The sequence below is a fragment of the Microcaecilia unicolor genome, chromosome 3 (assembly GCF_901765095.1).
Source record: "Microcaecilia unicolor chromosome 3, aMicUni1.1, whole genome shotgun sequence".
Lineage (NCBI taxonomy): Eukaryota > Metazoa > Chordata > Amphibia > Gymnophiona > Siphonopidae > Microcaecilia > Microcaecilia unicolor.
In genome coordinates, this window is record NC_044033.1 from 137187389 (window position 1) to 137210871 (window position 23483).

Below are 23483 nucleotides of genomic sequence, written 5' to 3' on the forward strand. Positions count from 1 at the left end.
TGAATTTTTAGAATTGACAGTAGTGAAATAAGAGGGATAACTGTATATGATGTTATATAGGAAATCAGTAGAAAAAATAATTTGTATAATATCACAGTCAGCAAAAGGAAGAAGAACTCCTCCACAATATCTTCCAGTGTCAGCATGAGCAAGAGGGAAACAAAATGAGCAAGGAGCCACTAGACCAAGGTGACTAATGAAAACCCAAATTTATTGTGAAAAGACGGGACTTGGCCATGTTTCGGCTGAAGCTTGCATTAGGGGTCTGTGAAAATAAATAACACAATCAAATATTACATATACAAAACACATAGATATAAAATTAATTACAAAAATTGAACAAATATATTAAAAACCCATATAAATGAATTTACCATCAACTTCTCATAAATTCTTGAGACACAATGGTCTTACAGTGATCAGGAATTCCTAGGGATAAAACAGAAATTATTAAATTAGCCTCCAAACATGTATCTACTATATAATGAATCAAATTAAAAGAGAAACTGCCATGAGTCTCTTATTTAAAAGAAAATCAATTCTATACTCAACATTTCATTTTTAAAAGAAACAATTCTATAGTTAACAACTTCATTTTTAAAATATGCAAAGAACTAACATGCTCATTCCAGGAGATCACAAGATGTGATGGGCAGGACTAGACGCTGATTAGCATGTCTCATCTGTACTTTTCTCCATCCTGCTAAAAATACTGGATTTTGCTCACCAATTTGCTTCATCGTTGTCTGGTTTTCCCACATGGTCACTTCTAGCGACTCTGGGGGAAGGTTTCCCGAGGCTGAGACTCTGCAATGGCTTGCAAATAATTACAAACAGAGACAAGCAGCACCTGCCAGATGCAAAGATGGCAGCTGCTCATTCTCCATTCAGCCCATCGGTGTGCTCCACATGGCTCTCTTAGGTCACTGCTGACGTGACTGCTGCAGTAGAGGTCACATTAGATAAAAAGCTTCAGCACATGTATAACTGGGCTGAAAAGGCTCATGACAGAATTGATAGCATAAGTCTACAGCTTGACGCTCATCTTCAGAGAACTGGCACAATTGAAGATCAAATAGAAACAAAAAAAAGCAGATCAAAAAAGACAAAAAAAAATAGTTTATTACAAGTTACCCGACGTGGCCACGTTTCGCCCTCAGGTTGCGTCAGGGGTAAAAAACCCCCCTACAAAATAAAAATACATAATGAGTAAAACATGCCGCTACTCTTTTACTTGCCGCTACTCAGCCTCTTCCCAAACATATGAAATGGAGTCTGCTCTTGGCCCTGCTCCATGAGGTTTGGAGGGATGTGGCACAGATATGGAACCAGGATCCTCATATTTCTGACATTCTCCCTATTAGGGATAATTTGGATTTTCTTCTAGGATTGGACTCAGCAGTTTTTCTTTCTTGGGAAGAAGTGGGGCACAATGTTTAGCTCATAGGCTGGTGACAAATGGCACTTTACTGAGATTTACTTGTCTACTTCAGACCACCTTTGCCAGACCCATGGATATTTTTGCTTATCACCAATTACTCCATTATATTACCTCTCTTCCCAAAGGTAGACTTATTTTGCATTATAGCTAAACCCTATGCACTTGGTTGGAATCCCCTTCGAGGGACAGATTGTCCGTCTTGGAACTTCATAGTAGACTGATTCAATGGGAGTGGCAGGTGGATTATTGGGCTGTTTTTTGTAAATGAAGCGAGGATTGGGGAACTGAGGTGAAAGTAGATCTGAGATATGCGATCGCTCACATTCCATCCACTATCTTTAAAGCTGATTTGCGAGAATGTAAATATTGGGCACTTCTTTGTGGCTATTGGGCTAATTTTTGAAAGAGAAGGATGTCCATCCTTCGACATAAATCGGAAGATGGACATTCTTCTCCCAGGGACGTCCAAATCGGTATAATCGAAAGCCAATTTTGGACGTCTCCAACTGCAGTCCATTGCAAGGACATTGAAAGTTCAAGGGGGCGTGTTGGAGGCATAGCAAAAGCAGGACTTGGGCGTGCCTAACACTTGGACATCTTTGACCCATAATTGAAAAAAACAAGGACGTCCACGACGAACACTTGGATGCTTTCACCTGGATGTGTTTTTCTTACGAGTAAGGCACAAAAAGGTGCCCAAAATGACCACATGACCACCAGAGAAAATCGGGCATGACCTCCCATTACTCCCCCAGTGGTCACTAACCCCCTTCCACCCTCAAAAAACATATTTAAAAATATGTCGTGCCAGCCTCAGATGTCATATTCAGCTCCATCACAGCAGTATGCAGGTACCTAGAGCAGTTTTAGTGGGTGCAGTGCAATTCAGGCAGGCAGACCCAGACCCACCCCCCCCTACCTGTTACATTTGTGGAGGAAACAGTGAGCTCTCCAAAACCCACCACAAACCCACTGCACCCATATATAGGTATCCCCCTTCACCCGTAAGGGCTATGATAGTGGTGTACAGTTGTGGGTAGTGTTTTTTTTTGGGGGGGGGGGGGGGGGTTGGGGGGCTCAGCACACAAGGTAAAGGAGCTATGTTCCTGGGAGCATTTTATGAAGTCCACTGCAGTGCCCCATAGGGTGCCCGGTTGGTGTCCTGGCATGTCAGGGGGACCAGTGCAGTACAAATGCTGGCTCCTCCCATGCCCAAATGGCTTGCATTTGGACGTTTTTGACATGGACGTCTTTAGTTTCGAAAATCGCCGAAAGTCAAAAATGTCCTTGTCTAGGGACGTCCAAATTTAAGGATTTGGACGTCTCTGACGGTATTTTTGAACGAAAGATGGATGTCCATCTTGTTTTGAAAATACGGGTTTCCTCGCCCCTGGATTTCGCTGTTTTGCAAGGACATCCAAATCGCAACATGAAAGTTCCTTTCGAAAATGCCCCTTCACATCACTCAGAGACATGCTTGCCATAAGGGAGTGTTGTCTTCCTCTACCTGTCGTAAATGTCAGGGCAGCCAGGTTACCCTTTTTCATGTGTTTGGAAATGTCCTCCTATATTGGTTTTCTGGAAGTGATTTTTCAGTTATCTCATGAGAGTGGCTGGCTGGCCTGTCACATGTTTCCCTTTGGGTGTCATTTTAGATCAGGGAGCAGCATTCTTCCTTCAAGGGAAAGGTCAATGTTTATTTACACATAAGGCATGTATTCTGGGGAAAAATACTTTGCAATGATGGATTGGTCAAGACCCTCCATCCTTTTGGCAATGGTGACTTCAATTGCATCATTTGATGTTACTGGAGTCAAGAAATGCTAACCACTCCATCAAAAGATGAAAACTGTTTCTCTCTGTTTGGAATGATTCTATTCAAATGCTGCATCACAAGCCATGAAGATTGGTGTTGAATACCTTACATCTGTTGTGAGTATCGGGGTATAATTCTGCACTGGGTATAAGATTACAACCTCACAATGGTGTAGTCAAGTGGTGGGTGAGCAGGGGAAGGTAGGGGGGATGGGAGTTGGCGGGCAGGGTTGTTATTATTAGTGTTGACATTGTACTGCAAAAAAGATTTTGTTTGGTGGATAGATGGGGGAAGGGGTGTAGGGGATGGGAATTTTCCTATGTAAAATTGAACTCCATCTCTGTTTCATGGTTGCCTGTTTGTTCATATGTTCAATAAAAACTGTTTACATGCTCATTCCACGATGCAAATGTATTACTGGAACTATTAGATTTCTCCAGGACTTTACAGAATAATCACTAGAACAGTGATTTAATTATATTGCTTATAGAATTGCACTATTTTTCAATGCAAGACATAAAAACTAGAAGAGAAAAATCCAAACACATGGGGAGCACTTTAAAAACCATTTATATGTTCTCCAAGTATAATAGACTCCTATATGCCAATTTCAGGAAAAATGCAGCTTCTTCAATCAACAAAACAATAATTGCCAACCTTCATAAGGCAACAAAACATTAGATACTTTTTTAAATCCACTGCAACAAACACCACAAGTATCAGTGTCTTTGCCGGGCTAAATTGCCAAAAAATTCCACACATATGCATTGCTCAGTATAAAAAATATCAAACCTACCACATCATGAATATATCGTGCTCCTACATACAAGACACACTCGATTCAAATTTTGAGGCATGTTTTTAAAAAAAATCTTTTATCACTCATTACTCATTGGATTGAATTGTAATTCATATATGCACGAACCAACATAATTTACGAACCTTATCCACACCATGAACACTACATATACCTCAACCCTACCCCCACATCTCTTCCTCTTGTCCTACTCTATGCAATTGTGTTATCTCTGTGATACTTTGTACTCTACATTGTAAGCCACACTGAACCTGCTACCGAGCGGGGTATAAATGCTACAAATAAATAAATAAATAAATAAATATATGCACATATAAGAGTAGCAACATCGTGCATGCCTAATACCTCACTATTTAAAACTTCTCTCTAACGCCCCCTGGCTCCCCTCCCTGCCCTTTCCCCAGCCTCCCCTACCTTGACCCCACTTCCCTCCCACTCCTTTACCTTTGTGCCCTATCCCGTAGCCTTCTCTCCTCTACTGTTGCCCTCCCCTATTTGAGCGATCCCTCTTTTATCTCTCTTGGGCTCTGATTAATTTCAGTAAGAAACCTATTTCACTAATCTCTCCACACAAGAAAATATATATCTCAAATATCCTACTCTATAAAAACATTTTCACCATCTATTTACCTTATATACTTAAATTAATAGAAAGCTCTAATAATTTTTTTCTTTTAATAAAAAAGAGAAACATAATCCAAACTTACAAAATTATAATGCAATATTAAAAAATATTAAATGAATGCTGCCCAGGTCACAGTAGTTGCCACATCACAAGGCTTATACCCTAAAATAAACATAAGTTGTTATGCTCTCCTCAATAACCATACAATTCACATTCCACTTTATAGGAATTACAATCCACTATTTCATTTATTTCAAGATTATTATATAATTGCTACCCATATAATACAGACTGCCATGTCACAAAGGCTTATAGCCTACAGCAAAACCATGGATTGTTATATACGCCTCAATAATTATGCAGTTCACATTCCACAGTACACTTCATTAAACAACATACTTCCTAAAATTAAATATCAACATGAATTCAAAATAATTTAACACCCCCCTGTAAATGAAGCGCCCCAATTTAAACCTCCCCCCCCCCCCCCCCCGTAAATTAGTCTCTCAATTTAAACCTGCAGGAACAGCTGTATTCAATTCATAAATGAAACTGTACTCTTCCTTTATAAGTACATCCACAATCCTCCTCCTCCACACACTGTTCACTGCTTTAATCACACAATATTTCAGCTCTTCAAATTTGTGGTCATATTCAGTAAAATGTTCTTTCAAAGGAACAGTTAAACTCCTTCTTTTTAAGCAACTCATGCTCTAGAAGTCTTGTTTTGATGTTTCTTTTATTTTTTTCTACATAAAGTAGTGAACATGGACATTGAATAATATAAATCACATTCACTGTGTTACAATTTGAATAATATTTATCAATATTTTTCTTTAGTTCTCAGATGCTCAAAAACTGTTATTGCTAGAGACATCTGATACACTGAACAACAGCCGCAGGGAAAATGTCCCTGTTGCCCTTGTTGCTGTTGACATTCAGCTAAAACCAAGGGTACCAAGTATCTTCCTCTTCAATAGGCTACTATAGGTTTTTATCTCTAAAACAACTTTAATTTTTCAATATATGCCAGTTATTCCTACTAATCCTTTGTAGTTTGTGAATGAAAAATGCAAAATACAAACTATCCTAGGATCTCTCTCTTTTTTTTTTCTTACACTGAATTTCTCTCTATTTAACACTTGGGGTGAATTCTGTAAATCACACTTAAAATATCTGTGTGGGGAAAAATGCCTAAGCTCTATTCTATAAGTCATGCCTAAAGAGGCATGGTTTCTAGAATAGCACTTAAGCACAGGGGTCATGCATACATCTAGATGAAAATGTGGTACAATTGTCCCCACCTAAATTTATGCACGGAACCCTCTTATGTTATAATTGCATGCATAACTGGAATCCACACCCATACTCTGACCCAAAATGCCCATGACCCTCTCATTTCCACAACCCCTTTTCTAGGACACATGTAAAATTTAGGTGTGGATCATGTGCCTACGTTTATGCACGCACATGTTAATTCATTTCAAATAGTGCCAGTAATTGTTTGTTAAAAAAACAATTATTGGCACTAATTGACTCATTCAGTTAAATTGCACATGCAAATTGGGTACATGCCCAGATATGTGTGTGTAATTTTAGGTGACTAGTATGGAACTAGAGGGTTAGACTTTAAATAACCTTCATGTATACTCTTACTTGGATAACCACATTCTTTAAACCAAACTATAAATCTTTCAACTTTTGTTTCATATTCCTGGAAATCTGAACATAATCTGTGTAGTCTGAAAAATTGACATTATGGCAAATTTTGTTTTAGACTTCTATTATGAAAATTGCTAAAAAGGTACTTATTTCTATCAGCATGTTTAGTGAAAACAGTGGTTGAGAAACCATATCTCATCTTCTGAATGAGGATATCCAAGTAAGAGATTTGATGGTAATCAAATTGCATTTTAAATCAAAGAATTTTTATCTCTCATATTTAGGCATTGATGAAATTCTAGGAGATCTTCCTTACTACCTTTCCAGAACAACAACACACCGTCTATATATTGATAACAAAGTTAAATATTATGGACAAAAGGATGACTACTGAGATGGACAATGTCAAAATTACCAATGTACAAATTAGCCAAATAGTTTTGTGTCAGTGCTATTTCACCTAGCTCCATGATAAATGCAATGTTGTTGCTGTTCACAGGTAAAAGAAAATTCAAAACAAGACTTCTGGAGCATAACAGTTACTTAAAAAGAAAGATTTTAACTGCTCCTTTGGTGGAAAATTTGTTTAATATGACCACAAATTCGAAGAGCTGAAATATTGTGTGATTAAAGCAGTGAACAGTACATGGAGGAGGAAGGTTGCCGATGATTTACTTATAAAGGAAGAGCAACATTTCATTTATGAATCAAATACAGTTGTTCTTGCAGGTTTAAATTTGTGAGTTTGATCTACAGGGTTTTTAAAATAATTTATTTTGTGTTCATGTTGATATTTTATATTAGCAAGTATGTTGTTTAATGAAGTGTATTGTCGAATGTGAACTGCATAATTATTGAGGTGTATATAACAAAACAATCCATGGTTTATGGTATATAACAATCCATGCTCTAGGTTAAAAGTCTTTTTGACATGGTAATCATAAGAACATAAGAATAGCCATACTGGGTCAGACCAATGATTAATCTAACCCAGTATCCTGTTTCCAACAATGGTCAATCCAGGTCACAAGTACTTGGCAGAAACCCAAATAGTAGCAAGATTCTGTGCTATCAATTGTACCCGGCACTGATGTCAGTCTTACTGGTTAATTTCCTGGATCACCCCTGGAACCCTTTTTAAAAATTGGTGATACATTGGCCACCCTCCAATCTTCAGGTACAACAGATGATTTTAATGACAAGCTTCAGATTACTAACAGCAATTTCATGTTTGAGTTCTTTCAGTATCCTTGGATTCATGTCGTCCAGTCCAGGTGATTTACTACTCTTTAATTTGTCATTTTGACTCAGTATGTCTTCCAGGTTCACTAAGATTTCTTTCAGTTCCTCCACATCATCACCCTTGAAAACCACTTCTGGTACAGGTAGATCTCTTACATCTTTTTCCATAAAGACTGAAGCAAAGAATTCATTCGGTCTCAATCTATGGCCTTGTCCCCCATGAGTGTCCCTTTTTGCTCCTTCATTTCTAACGGTCCCATGGATTCCTTTACAGGCTTTCTGCTTCTGATGTACCTGAAAAAGTTGTTTCTGTGATGATTACCGCCCAGCGTGAGACCTTACTGCTAAGTCAGTGGGTGGCAGTAAGCTCTCAAGCCCAAAATGGACTCGCGCTGATTTTTATTTTGCCGCATATCCATTTTTGGCAAACCTAGGCCTTTTTGCAGGTGCACTGAAAAATGGACCTGCTTGCATCCAATACACACAGCCATTTTCAGCACACCTTAGTAAAAGGATCCCTAGGATTCTTTCTGAATTTGATTTATGTGGGTATTTCTTGTTGTGTTGTTTAAGATGTTTATGATCCTGCTATTTATTAAATGCATATAAAAAATCTTTTTGATAAAAGTAGAGTTCATTATGCATACAACATAAAAAGAGAAATAGGTTGTTTTTAGCTTTTTATTTCAAATTGACTGCAACTGATGAAAGAGGCCTATGTGGCACTTTGATTGTTTTTGTTTTGTAATAATATTTATGTTTGCGGCGGCAGTCACTGTAGATAAGAGGAATGCAAACAGCAGATGGAAGCGTCTGTTTGTTTACTATTTATTTATTTTTATCCCTCTTTGTTGCTTTTTGGACACTTGATTAAAGTCTGTCTTTTCAAGGAGTAGTTTTATGAGAGGTTTACTTTCGCTTGTGTTTTTGTGTACCCTCTTTTTAAACCTTTTAAACCTTCTTTCTGTATAGCCATAAGCTATTTTTATTTTAATCGCACCAAAAGGTACTTTTAAATAATGAGGTATTAGGCACGCATAATGTTGCTACTCTTATATGTGCATATATAAATTGCAATCCAATCCAATCAGTAATGAGTCAATAAAAGATTAAAAAAACATTCCTCAAAAACTGAATCATGACGTGTTAGGCTTGATAATTTTTATATTGAGCAATGTGCATTCATGGCATTTTTTGGTAGTTCAGGCCAGTAAAGACACTGATACTTGTGGTGTTTGTTGCAGCAGATTAAAAAAGGTATGTAGGGATTCATTTTCAAAACAGAAAAACATCCAAAAAGCAGCACAAAGTGGCAGATGGATGTGTTTTATGCCCAAAAGTCCAAATTGCTATTTTTGAAACCCATTTTAAAGATATGTTTTTCTACGCAGTTCATCTCTGGTGCATCCAAATCACAAAGGGGAATGTCAGGGGTGTGTTGGGGGTAGGATTTCGGCATTCCCAGAACTTGATTTTTTTTTCCTGCTAAAATGAAACAAAGCAAAAACGTCCAGGGCAAAAAGTTATACATTTTGGTCTAGACCTGTTTCAAGCATTACTATTGGGCTATTTTCGAAAGAGAAGGACGTTGATGTTTCGACATAAATCGGAAGATGGACGTCCTTCTCCCAGGGACGTCCAAATCGGTATAATCGAAACCCGATTTAGGATGTCCCCAACTGCACTCCATCGCAAGGACGGCCAAAGTTCAAGGGGGCATATCGGAGGCATAGCAAAGGCAGGACTTGGGCGTGCCTAACACTTGGACGTCCTTGACCCATAATCGAAAAAAAAGGATGTCCCTAACGGACGTTTTCACCCGGACCTGGTTTTTTTTACAACTAAGGCACAAAAAGGTGCCCAAAATGACCAGATGACCACCGGAGAGAATCAGGCATGACCTCCCGTTACTCCCCCAGTGGTCACTAACCCCCTCCCACCTTCAAAAAACATCTTTAAAAATATGTCGTGCCAGCCTCTATGCCAGCCTCAGATGTCATACTCAGATTCATGACAGCGCATGCAGGTCCCTGGAGCAGTTTTAGTGGGTACTGCAGTGCACTTCAGACATGCGGACCCAGGCCCATACCCCTCCTACCTGTTACATTTGTGGAGGAAACAGCAAGCTCTCCAAAACCCAACACAAACCCACTGTACACATATATAGGTGCCCCCTTTACCCGTAAGGGCTATGGTAGTGGTGTACAGTTGTGGGTAGTGGGTTTTGGGGGGGCTCAGCACACAAGGTAAGGGAGCTATGTTAATTTATGAAGTCCACTGCAGTGCCCCCTAGGGTGCCTGGTTGGTGTCCTGGGATGTCAGGGGGACCAGTGCACTACAAATACTGGCTCCTCCCATGCCCAAATGGCTTGCATTTGGTTGTTTCTGACATGGACATCTTTGGTTTTGAAAATCGCCGAAAATCAGAAATGACCATGTCTAGGGATGTCCAAATCTAGGGACAGCAAAATTTAAGGATTTGGACGATCCCTGACAGTATTTTCGAAATGGAAAGATGGACGTCCATCTTGTTTCGAAAATGCTGGATTCCCAGTCCCTAGATTTTGCCATTTTGCAAGGACATCCAAATCGCAACTTGGATGTCCCTTTCAAAAATGTCCCTCCATGTCATAAAAAGGTACCCTAAATAACCATATGACCACTAGAGGGATTAAGGCATGACCCCCTTACTCACCCAGTGGTCACTGATCCCTTCCCACTCCACCCCCCAAAATGTGAATGAAACAGGACATACCAGCCTCTATGACAGCTTCAGATATTATGGCCAGTTCTATTAGAACAGCAAGCAGGTCCCTGGAGTAGCCTAGTGGTCGATGCAGTCCACTGTAGAGAAGCAGACCCAGACCCATATCCAACTTATCTGTTAGAGTTGTGGTGGAAAATGTTTAGCCCTCCACAGCCCACCAAAAATCTACTATACCCACATATAGGTGACACCTGCAGACATAAGGGCTATTATAGTGGTGTACCGTTGGGTATAGTAGGTTTTTTGTTGGTTGGGAGGGCTCACCATACAATATAAACTGGAGTGGAGGAATAGCCTAATGGTTAGAGCACCACTCTTGATATCCAGAGGTGGTTGGTTCAAATCCCACTGCTGTTCTTTGTGATCTTGGGCAAGTCATATAACCCTCTATTACTTCAGGTACAAAATTAGATTGTGAGGCTTCCAGGAACAGAGAAATACCCAGTATAGCTGAATGTAACTCACTTTGAGCTTCTACTGAAAAAGGTGAGAGCAAAATCCAAATAAATAAATATAAAGGGGTAACAGTGAAATGGACCTTTTATGTGAAGTCCACTGGAGCATCCCATAGGGTGCTCCTCTTCTGTGCTGGGATGTCTGTGGTGCTGGTCTTGTTTTGTTAACTGAAGAAGCTGCATTTTTCATGGAATTGGCATATACAAGTCTATTGCAGTTGATACACTTATAAATGGTTTGGATTTCTCTATTCTAGTTTTTATGTCTGGCACTTTACTCTAAACCCCTGGACTGGAATTCCCTCTTTACATTTGATAGTATGCATCCAATTCACATCAAAAATAGTTTACCTATTTCTCAGTTTTTGAAATACCGATGCATTTGTGATTCTGAGTTCACTTACAAACAGAAGGTAGAAGATTTAAAGGACAAATTTATTACTAGAGTGTATCCTAAGAAAATTGTGAAAAATGCCTTTAAATAAGTGCTTTTTAATAAGAAAGAATTTTTAATAACTGAGAAATCACACTTTTGAAGATAACAACATTGTGTGCATGTTAAAATACACAGACGTTTCACCTAAAGTGGCCAATGTAGTAAAACGACATTGGGAAGTGTTATCAGTGCATGAAGTTTTTCAACGATCCCAATGTATGGTATTTTTTCCTTGCAACAATAATCTAGCTGATATTTTGTTAGTTTCTGATATACAGTCAGAGTGCAGCGTTTCTGATATACAGTCAGAGTGCAGCAGTGAACAACTTGGAACTGATTTTTTTATCATCTAGAAAACTGAGTTGAGAAGACACCATAAATTGGTAGTCATTTGTATACTGTGTGTGGCTGCTTATTCAGTAGTGGTATTTTCTCCTTATGGAGGAGTTGTTTTCCAGTGGGAGCCAACAGGAGTTAGCCCTATTGGCAGGGGTGTGCTGGTAAATTTTTAACAACAGGATCTTTCTCAGGACGTAGCCAGCTCTGCAGTTGGAAGGGCTAGAGGTGGCCGGAGGGGGGGGGGAGCAAGACTTGCCTCTCTCTCCTCCCTCCCTTTGTGTGGGCACGCTAGGCATACCTTTGCTGGCAGCCAATAAATGGACTGCCACCACTCCCAACATCTTGCTCTGAGCAGCATGCTGAAATTTCTCACACATGCTGGAGAAGTCCCAGCCTGCTGCTCAGAGCTGGAAACAAGGAGCGGGGAGCAGCAGCAGTCTATTTACTTGGCTGGCAGGGCTCAGCATCTCCACCAGTAAAGTAAAAGAGAATTCAGCAGGGGTCCCAAGCCCACATTTTGGGAGCCAGTTGTTAAAGCAGACATGGAGGGCCCTACTTTAACAACCGGCTCCCAAAATTCTTAAAAACGTAACAACCGGCTCTTGTGAGCCTGTGAGAGCCTGCTCCAGCACACCACTGCCTATTGGGGTTTCTAAGAGTAAAAGTCAATGACTTTTCCTGGGCAGTTTAGGCTTATTTATTTCTTAATAACGATTTATAATTAGATTTATGTGGGTCTTCTCTCTTAATTCTTACAGCAAAACATTTCTAGTAAGGTGTTAGATTGAAAAATAGTGTCATTCTGGATGCAATATAATTAAATCACTCTTCTAGTGATTATGGGGCCCTTTTACTAAAGGGTTGTTGTGTGGCAACCCAGAACTACCGCTGGCCCAATGCGGCCTCCGGTGGTAATTCTACCTCCAGCGCACGCCATTTCCGGTACGGTTGGATTTAAAAAAAAATACTGCTGGCGCAGCGCAGGAGCCCTTACTGCAACCTGAATGGGTGGTGATAAGTGCTCCCCCTCCCCGCAGGGCCACATGGTAAATGCAAGTTTACTGCATGGCCATGTTTTTTTCAGGCTTTTTACCCACTGCAGTATAAAGGGCCCTGGCGTGTGGGAAAAACAGCCACTGCTGCTACCGCAGGGCTCTTTTTACCACAGCTTGGTAAAAGGACCCCACGTTATAAAGTCCCGGAGAAATCTAATGGGACCAGTAATGTATTTGCATTGTGGATTGAGCATGTTAGTTCTTTGCATATTTAAAAAAATGAAGTTGTTAAGTATAGAGTTGTTTTTTTTTTTAATGAAATTGTTGAGTATAGAATTGATTTTCTTTTATGGAGTCTTTTATTTGACTAAAGGTGGTTGTGTGCTGCCCATTGCATATGCTTGTTTTGCCACATTAGTAATCAAAGGAATAATTTGGGTTTTCATCAATCACCTTGGTCAGGTGGCCCCTTGCTCCTGTGGTTTCCCTCCTGCTCATGCTGGCACCAGTATCATAGTCACCACCTGTGAAGATTAAATTATAGTTCACGTATTAATCAACTCTCTTTGTTAAAATGAGTATGTTACATACTTCAGGAAATTGTGTGAAGGTTTAAGGGAAGTGGAGGGTCTTCAGGGGAGGAGTTTGGAATGCCTTTTCTCAGTGTCTTTGGGGTGAGGGGTCTGTTTGGGGTGGGACTTTGATGAGGGAGGGTGGATAGAGGAGGGGAGTCCACACATCACATCTGGATGTCTACAGCCCTTTGAAGATTTCATCTGGGAGCTTCAAGCCATATGTTAGCATAGCAAGCATCTTCTTTGACAGCCACTGACTTGCCACATCTGACACCCACTTTTAACTCCTAACCCCTATTCACTTGTACAGTACCCTTGTATGTTTTATCTTTCCCACCTCGTCAATTCCTTTATCCCTTAATTGTCCTGTTTGTCTGTCCTGAATGGATTGTAAGCTCTTTCAAGCAGGGACTGTTTCTTCATGTTCAAGTGCAGTGTTGTGTACATCCAGTAGCACTATAGAAATGATAAGTAGTAATAGTAGTAGTATAGGATCTCATAGTTTGCCTAAGCCTTAATCCTACCCTGGACAAGAAGGGCAAGCTTAAGGCACAGGCAAACTAGGCATGTGCCTCAGGCCCAAATGTTTAGGAAGGACCCTCTTAGATGTGCTAATTCAATGGCTGCCATGACAGATTTCTGCTCTAGTAAGCAACCATTGGCAGAAAGAAAAGTGTGCCATATGTGTGCATGTGGTGGTGGTGTGTGTGTGTTTGGGGGGGGGGGGGAGGTTGAAACCAGAGCTTTTATTGCTCACAGAGGTCTTTATATCCTTCCACATACCTAGTACATTGCCTTCCATACAGTAGGAGTTGATGAGCAGTGCTTCTTACCTTTTCATTCTCTAGCAGTTTTCCTCAACAGTCAGGATCACGTGTGGCCTCATTTGTGTGAGATGTACAATGTTTTTCCATGACTATGGGGGAAAGAGACAGCACACACACTTACTTGCCTAAGGCCATACCAAGGGTTAATCTTGCTCTGGATGCAGGGCAAAAAGCCAGGGGAATGCAGAGAGCGGTCTGGGGTGATAACATTAAAATAGCGAAGATTGGCAAACAAAGAGGAAAGCTGAGCGCAGAGAAACAAGTGCACCATTGTTGGCACTTAATTTTGATGATGAGTTGCCATTTCCTCTTATTGCTGCTAAGAAACCTGGAACAAATGTAGCTAAATGTCAAGAACTTGTGTACAATTCATCAGATTTAGTCTTATGGGCATTATTTGCGAGGGCAAGGGTAGCATTGCTGCCTCTCCCCAAACATTAGAGGGACTGCTTATGTGGTCTAAAGGCATACTGCTCTCTGCAGCTACAGCATTGGTGCCCTATATAAGTGGTTTGGGAAGGCTTCCCAACCCCAATGTTCCCCCTCTCTCCCTCTGCCAATGCTGTGGGACTCACTTGTCTGCAGCAGTGATGGCTATGGTATAAACAGGAAGACATGTGACCATTTCCATGTGTATGCTGCTGCTAGCTTTTGTGGTCCTGCCACTCCAATGTAGGAAGTTTACATCAGAGGGGACAGGACCAGCAGAGCTAGCAGCAGCACATGCAGGGAAAAGGTTTTGCACATATTCCTATTGTTTTTGGCGCTTCCACTGCTGCCATTGCCAACCTAAGAGGGGAAGAGAGAGAGAGGAATGTTTTTGGGGGAGAGAGACAGAGCTATGCTGGTTGGGGGATGGAGAAATATGGAGCCATGCTAGATGGAAGAAAGAGAGAGAAAGATGGCACTACTGGATGGGGGGGGGGGGGGGCAGAGAGAGAGAGAGAGAAAAAGGGGCCAATGTTGTGAGAGTTGAGAGAGAGTTGAGAGAGAGATGGTGTAATGCTAAATGGAGAAGGAAGAGAGAGAGAGAGAGAGAGATGGTGAATGGGGGAGAAGAGAAATGGAAAGAGAGAGAAAGGGGGATGTGGTGGTGGGGGGCGAGACAAAGCCATGCTGGTTGGGGGATGGAGAAAGATGGTGCCATGTGTTAGATGCAAGGGGAGGAAAGAGAGAAAGATGGTACTACTGGATGGGGTGGGGGAAGAGAGAGAAAGAGAAATGGGCCAATGTTGTGAGGGTGGAGAGAAAGAGATGGTGTAATGCTGAATGTAATGGGGAGGGAAGAGAGAAAGAGAGAGATGCTGAATGGGGGGAGAATAGAAATGGAGAAAAAGAGAGAGGATGATGCCAAATGGGGGAAGAGAGAGGGGAGGTCATGCTGGATGGGGGAGGGAGAGAGACAGGAAAGAGACAGGGTTATTCTAGATGGGGGGAGGGGGAAGAGACAGAGAGAGATGGGGCCCTGTAGGACACAGGGGCGAAAGAGATAAAGACAAGCAAAAAGGCCAGCACTATAGAATTCAAAAAAAGATGAAGGACTAGCACCACCAAACACAAAGGTCTAGGATAAAAACAGAAGTTTAAGTACTGAATGCCCAACGTGGTTATGTTTCACCTAAACAGACTGCATCAGGGGTCAACAGATACCACCGTATACAATAGCAGCCAAGCACAAGTCGTCAGACATACAAGGATCTATCAGAAACCATGAGCTGATTCTCAAAATGTCTTCTTTCACATGAGACAGTAGTCTGCATTATTGAGAAGTATTAACACTTTCATAAGTTACTGCATCAGAGAAACAAATGTGACTTATGAAAGATATGTCATGAATAACGGGCTCTAGGAAACAAATGAATCTTTTGACATATATCTAACAGAAGTTACTTTCCAAGTTTCCATGTTTCTTTCAGCTTTGGTATACTGCCCTGTATGTTCCATCCAGTCTGCCCAACAAGATAAACTCATTATACATGGTATGCGATACCTTATATGTATACCTGTTTGATTTGTCCTTGCCATTCACAGGGCACAGACTGTAGAAGTCTGCCCAGCACTGTTCTTGTACTAAAATTTCTCAAGCTAACGTCAAAGCCCCTTAAAAGTTACACTCTAGCCCATCCACATCTATTCAGTCATGATCGGGGCATAGACCGTAGAAGTCTGCCCAGTACTGGTTTTGCTTCCCAATTACCGGTGTTGCCACCCAATCTCCGGTAAGATTTCGTGGATCCATTCCTTCTAAACAGGATTCCTTTGTGTTTATCCCACGTATGTTTGAATTCCATTACCGTTTTTATCTCCACCAGCTCCCATGGGAGGGCATTCCATGTATCCACCACCATTTCTGTGAAAAATATACTTCCTGACATTACTCCTGAGTCTGCTCCCCTTCAACTTCAATTCATGTCCTCTAGTTCTACTGCCTTCCTGTCCCCGGAAAAGGTTTGTTTGCGGATTAATACCTTTCAAATATTTGAACGTCTGTATCATGCCACCTCTGTTTCTCCTTTCCTCCAAGGTATACATGTTCAGGTCAGCAAGTCTCTCCTCATACGGTTTGTAACACAAATCCCATACCATTTTTGTAGCTTTCGTTTGCATCGCTTCCAGTCTTTTTACATCTTTAACAAGATATGACCTCCAAAACTGAACACAATACTCCAAGTGGGGCCTCACTAATGACTTGTAGAGGGGCATCAACACTTCCTTTCTTCTGCTGGTTATATCCCTCTCTATGCAGCCTAGCATCCTTCTGGCTACGGCCGCTGCCTTGTCGCATTGTTTATTCATGTTCAGATCCTCAGACACCATTACAGTAAGGTCTCTCTCCTGAGTTGAGCTTACTAATCTCTCCCCTCCAATCTGGTATCTCTCTTTTGGGTTTCTGCACCCCAAGTGCATCACTCTGCACTTCTTGGCATTAAATTCTAACTATTCAATATACTTCAATATATTTCCGGTATTATGGAAGCCATGGACGTCAATGTATAAGGCAGTGTGACTTGCCGATAGTTACTTGGCCCCCTGAGGAAGCTAATCGAAATAGTGAAACGGTGAGCCCCGTTGGGCAAAAGTGTTAAAGCTAAGTAACACTATCATTCAAGCAATTACCTAACATCACATGGAGGAGTGGCCTAGTGGTTAGAGTGGTGGACTTTGGTCCTGGGGAACTGGGTTTGAGTCCCACTATAGGCACAGGCAGCTCCTTGTGACTCTGGGCAAGTCACTTAACCCTCCATTGCCCCAGGTACAAATAAGTGCCTGTATATAATATGTAAGCCACATTGAGCCTGCCATGAGTGGGAAAGTGCGGGGGTACAAATGTAATAAATAAATATATTATTCTCTAATGGGATAAATATAACCCCCATTTAGAGCCCTTACTTACACGCAAGTGTTTTCAGACCGGTGATAAGAACGGAGTCAATGTTACACTGCTGCCAAGCCTTGACTACTGAGGTTGTTTTCTCCATTTTAAATAAGAAAAAAGTGTAGTTTATTTCCTGATATCGTATATTTTGAATAAGACTGCAATAGTTAAGTACTTTTCAGCTCATTATTAGGAATACTGTAAGTACCATCTATAAATATGAAGCTAAGATTGCTGAAAAATCCAATAATGTTGCTAATTGTCTTAAAGTTTGGAAGCATATTGATCAATTTTGCTTGCATAAGCTGTAATGATCTTCATTGTTTATCTTACTAGCTAAGATCAGACTATTTCATTATCTGTATAATATCATTGCCAACAGTTTTGTTCTATTGTACTGTAACTTGAAAAATCTTAAAGATATTTGAACATAAAAAAAGAATTTGGGGGAAGATGTCTATCTTTTATGTTTTTGTCACGAATCAAGGAAGGTGAGCCTGTGGACCGTAGCCGGGTTGGAGCTTCCAAGTCATCCTGAGGGTTAACCAGGCCCTGACTGATGGCAGAAAAGTCACCCAGGCTAAGTACAGGCTCGGCAGGAGCTGAAGATCAGGCTGGAGTAGGCCACAAGACAGACAGGGCTGGCTGGAGATTAGACAGGCAAGACTGGAACTGGAAACAAGGCAGGCAAGGCTGGAGCTGGAGGCAAGACAAGCAGGACTAGAACTGGAGGCAAGGCTGGAGCTGGAGGCAAGGCAGGCAAGACTGGACCTGGAGGGAAGACAGGCACAGCTGGATCTGGAGACAAGGCAGGCAAGGGTAGAGCTGGAGACAAGGCAGGTATGGTTAGAGCTGGAGACAAGGCACTCATGGTTGGAGCTTGATGCAAGGCTGGAACCGGAGGCAAGGCTGGAGCTGGAGGCATTGCAGAGGCTGGAGGCAAGGCAGGCAAGGCTGGAACTGGATACAAGACAGGCAAGGATGGAACTGGAGGGAAGACATGCACAGCTGGAACTGGAGAGAAGGCAGTCAAGGCAGGAGCTGGAGGCAAGGTTGGAACTAGAGGTAAGGCTGAAGCTGAAGGCACGGCTGGGGCTGGAAGCAAGGCTGAAACTATAGGCAAGGCAGGCAAAGCTGGAGCTGGAGGCAAGGCTGGAACTGGAGGCAAGGCTGGAGCTGGAGGCACGGCTGGGGCTGGAGGCAAGGTAGGCAAGGCTAAGCTGGAGGCAAGGCAAGCAAGGCTGGAACTGGAGACAAGACAGGCAAGGCTGGAGCTGGAGGCAAGGCTGGAACTGGAGACAAGGCAGGCAAGGCTGGAGCTGGCGGCAGGGCTAAAAAGCATGATATGGCTAGGAGGCAAAGCAGGGCCAAGATGCTAGGTGTGGACTGGAAAGCAAGACAGGAGGTCAGGGAAGGCAGGACCAAAGGCAAGGCAGACAGGCAGGGCAAGGCAAACAGGCAAGGCAAGACAGCAAGGATTAAAAACAAGCACAGGATACAGCTACGCAACCTGTTGCAAAGGCACCAGTGCAGTGTCACGGGCTTCCTGATTTATGCTCCTTTAAAAGAATGTCCTGTGCATGCATGCATGCACACTTGCGGAAAGCCGGAGGTAGCTGGCGCTACGTGGAAGAAGGAGCAGCAGACCTCAAAAGCGGAGACCGCCATGCCATTAGCCTGACATGACAGGAGTGGATGCCAATGACATGAAGAAGCCTCAGAACCCAACCAATAGGAGACAAAGTGAGTCCTGGCACAAACTGTGACAGTTTTTATGGAAGAATATATTTTCAAACCATTTAAAGTGGGGAGAGGTAGTGATATAAGGTAACTCTGACCCCTAATGTATACATAGATATTTGCATATGAGTACAGCCTGCATGACAGGCTGTAGCTGTTTTGAGAGAAATAGATCACTGCTTTTGAGTTTTAACCTGAATACTGTTTTGGTGAGTAATCATCTTTCATTTACTTATTTGGTTCTGGTGACTCTTTTAGTTTTTATGAACATTTCATGTAATAGAAGAGGATTTATTTAATTATTTATTCATTATCCCCTATATTCTATATAGAGCGCCTAGAGATCTGCACCAATTTCTATAACAATGTATGTAACTTAACAAGCTTAACAAGATAATGAGCACTGACAACAGCACTTAAAAAGCAATAATGAGCACTCATTGGCACAGATTAGAATCTAGTTGCACAACTCGCGAAGCGTATTCTATAATGATGTGGTCATTCCAAAATTTATGTGCCTAGTTTTAGAACATGGCTGGGATTTATGCCATGTTTTCGTTAGTGTAAATGGATGCGCATAGATTTGGCCCTGAAATATCAATTAAGCGTATTCTACAATAGGCGCCTAAATCAAGGCACTGATTATAGAATACTCTTAGCACTGATTTCAGTGCTGATTTTTAAAGTGCCATATATAGAATCTCCCCCTATGTTTTTAATTTTCACCAGACAGGGAAACCATTGAATAACTCTTGCCTAGGTATGTAACACTGTTCATTTTATATTTAATTGCTGATGTGAAGATATAGAGCTGCTGTAGTTTTTTTTTTAAACAGCTTATCAGGTAGTTGTTTATTATTTTGTGGTCCATATGTTTTAAACTGCTTTCAGTTATATTCCTCCCAATATTCAGTGCTATTTAACAGCTGCTGATCGGTTTAATAGCACTTAACTGGCTATCTACCTATATTCAGCAGAGGATAACCGGCTATCCCCTGCTGAATATCCACAGTTAGCGGCTAGCAGATAGCCAGTTATATCACCCAATATAACCGTCTATCCCTTCATTTTTAAATCCTCTTCAGCAGCCATATTTGGCCACATGAAAATGTGGGATATCTTTGGCCGGTTTAAAGATAACTGAATAAGTCTTAATATCGACTTAGCAAGTTAACTTTAAACCACCCAAAAATAAAACAAATATTCAATGCTGGTCACAGAAACATCCTGAGAATTGAATTTCCAGGCTTAGCACTGACCACAGGAGCTAGCCAGTCTAACTCCCACGGTCTGAATTTTGGCCCCATTATCTTTTCTGATAGTCTTATGTTTATTTATCTTACAGTTTATGTTAAGTCCAACTAAAGGGATGAACCTCATTGATGTGTTTTGAAAGTACACTGTAGGACTTTTAAAATTGTCCTCTGAATCTATTCCTCCTTTAAATATAGCTTACTTTCTATGCTTCTAAAATACCATCTGGCGAGCCACAGGGGGGCTCAGTCAGAAGTGGAGAAGATTGATCTTAACAACACCTCGGCTATTTTGGAATATTCCATGTCTGATGTATCTGAAAGAGCTACCTTACTGGCATCATTTGTAATCAAACAAGACTTAAACACTGTCCTTAGGCTTTATTTTAGAAATTCAGCTTTGTTTTGTGTGCAATGTATTTGGGTCAATCCTGATGTACATAAGAGTATGCAGGAGAGAAGGAAAGCTTTTTTTGACATTGAGAAAAGACACCTAGGACCTTGGGGCTACTTCTCTCATAGCTTATCCCTTTAAATATTTAGTTTGTGTTGCTGCTGGGAAATATGTTTTCATTTTGCAGTAGCACATGCAGACTTTCCTAGATCTAAAGAAGATCAGTACTGGGACTTCAGGTGTTAAAGAATGAGAGGTTCCTTAATTTCATGTTAAGCTTTACTTTATATATAGTGTAGTTTCTTTCTTTTTCCTTGATATGAGTACTGTCCCTGAATTGATTTTGTGGTCTAAGGAGAATATTATGTTTCTTTTGTTATGTGATTTTTTTTCACAATTTCTTAATGATCAGTTACAATTTGTGTTACTTTTAACAAGTGTATGCTTATAATTGTATTTTCAAAATTATAAACAACAATAATAATAATAATAATTAAAAGAAGAGGTAAAAACAAAAACCTGAAGAAGTTATATACACGCTTACAGTTTGGAGACAATCTGGTGAAGTTCTAACTGGATACAGGGCAGTGATAAATCTCTTGTCAGAAGGGATAGCCAGAGAAGCCCTCAGATCAGGATATGCTCAGTGGTTTTCTGATATTTGACAATGTGGAGCTATGGAGATGATTAGAACAAACTTGATGAATCCTACTACTATTACTACTTAACATTTCTAGAGTGCTACTAGGGTTACGCAGCGCTGTATAATTTAACAAAGAAGGACAGTCCCTGCTCAAGGAGCTTACGTTAATCAGAACTACAAAATAGATTTCTATATCACAAAATGACACATCTAGCCCTTGTTGGGTGCTGAGCATAGGCACCCCGTATAAGAGGCTTGGGGAGGCTAAGCCTCCCGAGCCCAAATGCAGCCTCTTTTGGAGCGAACGTCGCTGGCAGATTGCAGTTTCCTGCCCAAAAGAAGCTGGAACTTCCCTTCCATGCTGCCCTGCCGCTAAACCCGCTGCCTCTCCGATTCAGTGGCCATCCATCGGCAAACAAACACTGTGCACGGAGCCATAGAGCTCCACATGGCAGCGCTGACAGCTCTTCCGGTCCCACCCTCTAAGATGCAATGCAATGCATCATAGATGTTGTGGGACCGGAAGAGCTGTCAGCACTGCCATGTGGAGCTCTATGGCTCCGTGCACAGTGTTTGTTTGCCGATGGATGGCCACTGAATCGGAGAGGCAGCGGGTTTAGCGGCAGGGCAGCATGGAAGGGAAGTTCCAGCTTCTTTCTCTTTTTGCGGCTAGGGGGAAGAAAAAGAGAGAGAACACAATGCTGGAAGCAGGAAATAGGAGGAAACAGAGAGGATGCGACGTCGCTGCACAAGGGGCCCACCAACAAGCTCGATCTGCTCATCCAAACCGGTAAAGATTCTCAGGAAGTTGTGCACGGGGGAGGCGGGTGCATGCCGTACTGCCAGCTTGACTGGCGGCATCTATGCATGCTGTGATTTTGGGGGTGCTCGTAATGGAGGGCAAAGCAGGAAGTGATCACCTTTGGTTAGCAACCTGCACGGTGTTGGAAGAGATCTTCCTGTTTTACATTTGTGTGAGAGGCACCGACGGCTGCGGTTTTTCGCGGCTGTTCGTGGCTCGCATGCTTTGCTCTGCTGAGGGGTGTTCTGTGCTTTACTCATTGCTTGGGAAGCAGGAAGTGTTGAGCTAACTGGTGATTGGTTGATGTCGGGGGATTACAATGCGATGGAATTGGAGGGAAGAGGCGAGGATTGTAAACATGGAAGTGGCGTGCAGTGCACGGCCTCCTGAGCCTTGAGTAGCACGTTGTAGTAGGGTTGCCAGTTTAGAAACTGGGTTTCCTAGTCAAGTAAGTTTACACCCAACTGTCAAGAGTTTTATAGAACTTTTTTTTGTAGTTATAGTGTTTTTTTTTTTTTTATAACTTTGTCGTCTATACTTGTATCTCGTCTTGGGTGAATTCCCTTGTAAAGGCAAAATAAATTTCATTAATGGAAACTTGACATGTGATGCCAAGAAATTGAAATAAAAAATGCTAAGAATAAATAGGATAATGGTAGGAAAGTAGACATAGACTAACCTGTTTATTTCTGTGCTGTAATAATAAACCAAGAAGTAAAACTGATACAATATATTTTATGTAAATCTTAACTTGTTTTAAGCATTTTTTTTTTTAGGTTTGCTTGCTTTGTTGTTTTTCTTTCTTTTTTTTTTTTTTTAACTATTTTGAGTATAATTGAAAATACAAAAATATAGTTAAATTCAGGCATAAACAAGACACCTTTTGTATCTCTGCACTCTGGAAATTGAACCTTAGCTCTGTTGCTTTTGTGTCATCAAAAGTTCTGACTGCCTATTCTATAGAAATGCACTTTCCTTCCAACTATACTGTTCAGCCATCAAGCTCTCAGACAGTTTGAGCAACCACTTTATTCTTTGACATATGATACATATCTAATATCTAAATTTAATAAAAGGTATTACTTGTTACTATTTTACTTTTACTTATTTTTTTTCTGTGTTGTCAGATAATTATGGATGTAAGCCCCACCCCTGGCACCACCCTTGACCCCACCCCCTTTAGCCTCCCCAAACAGTTGGGCCACCGACCGCCTATGGTGCTGAGGCCTGTTAGCAATTGCAGCTACTCTCTCTAAAACCAACCATATGCTTGCTGTC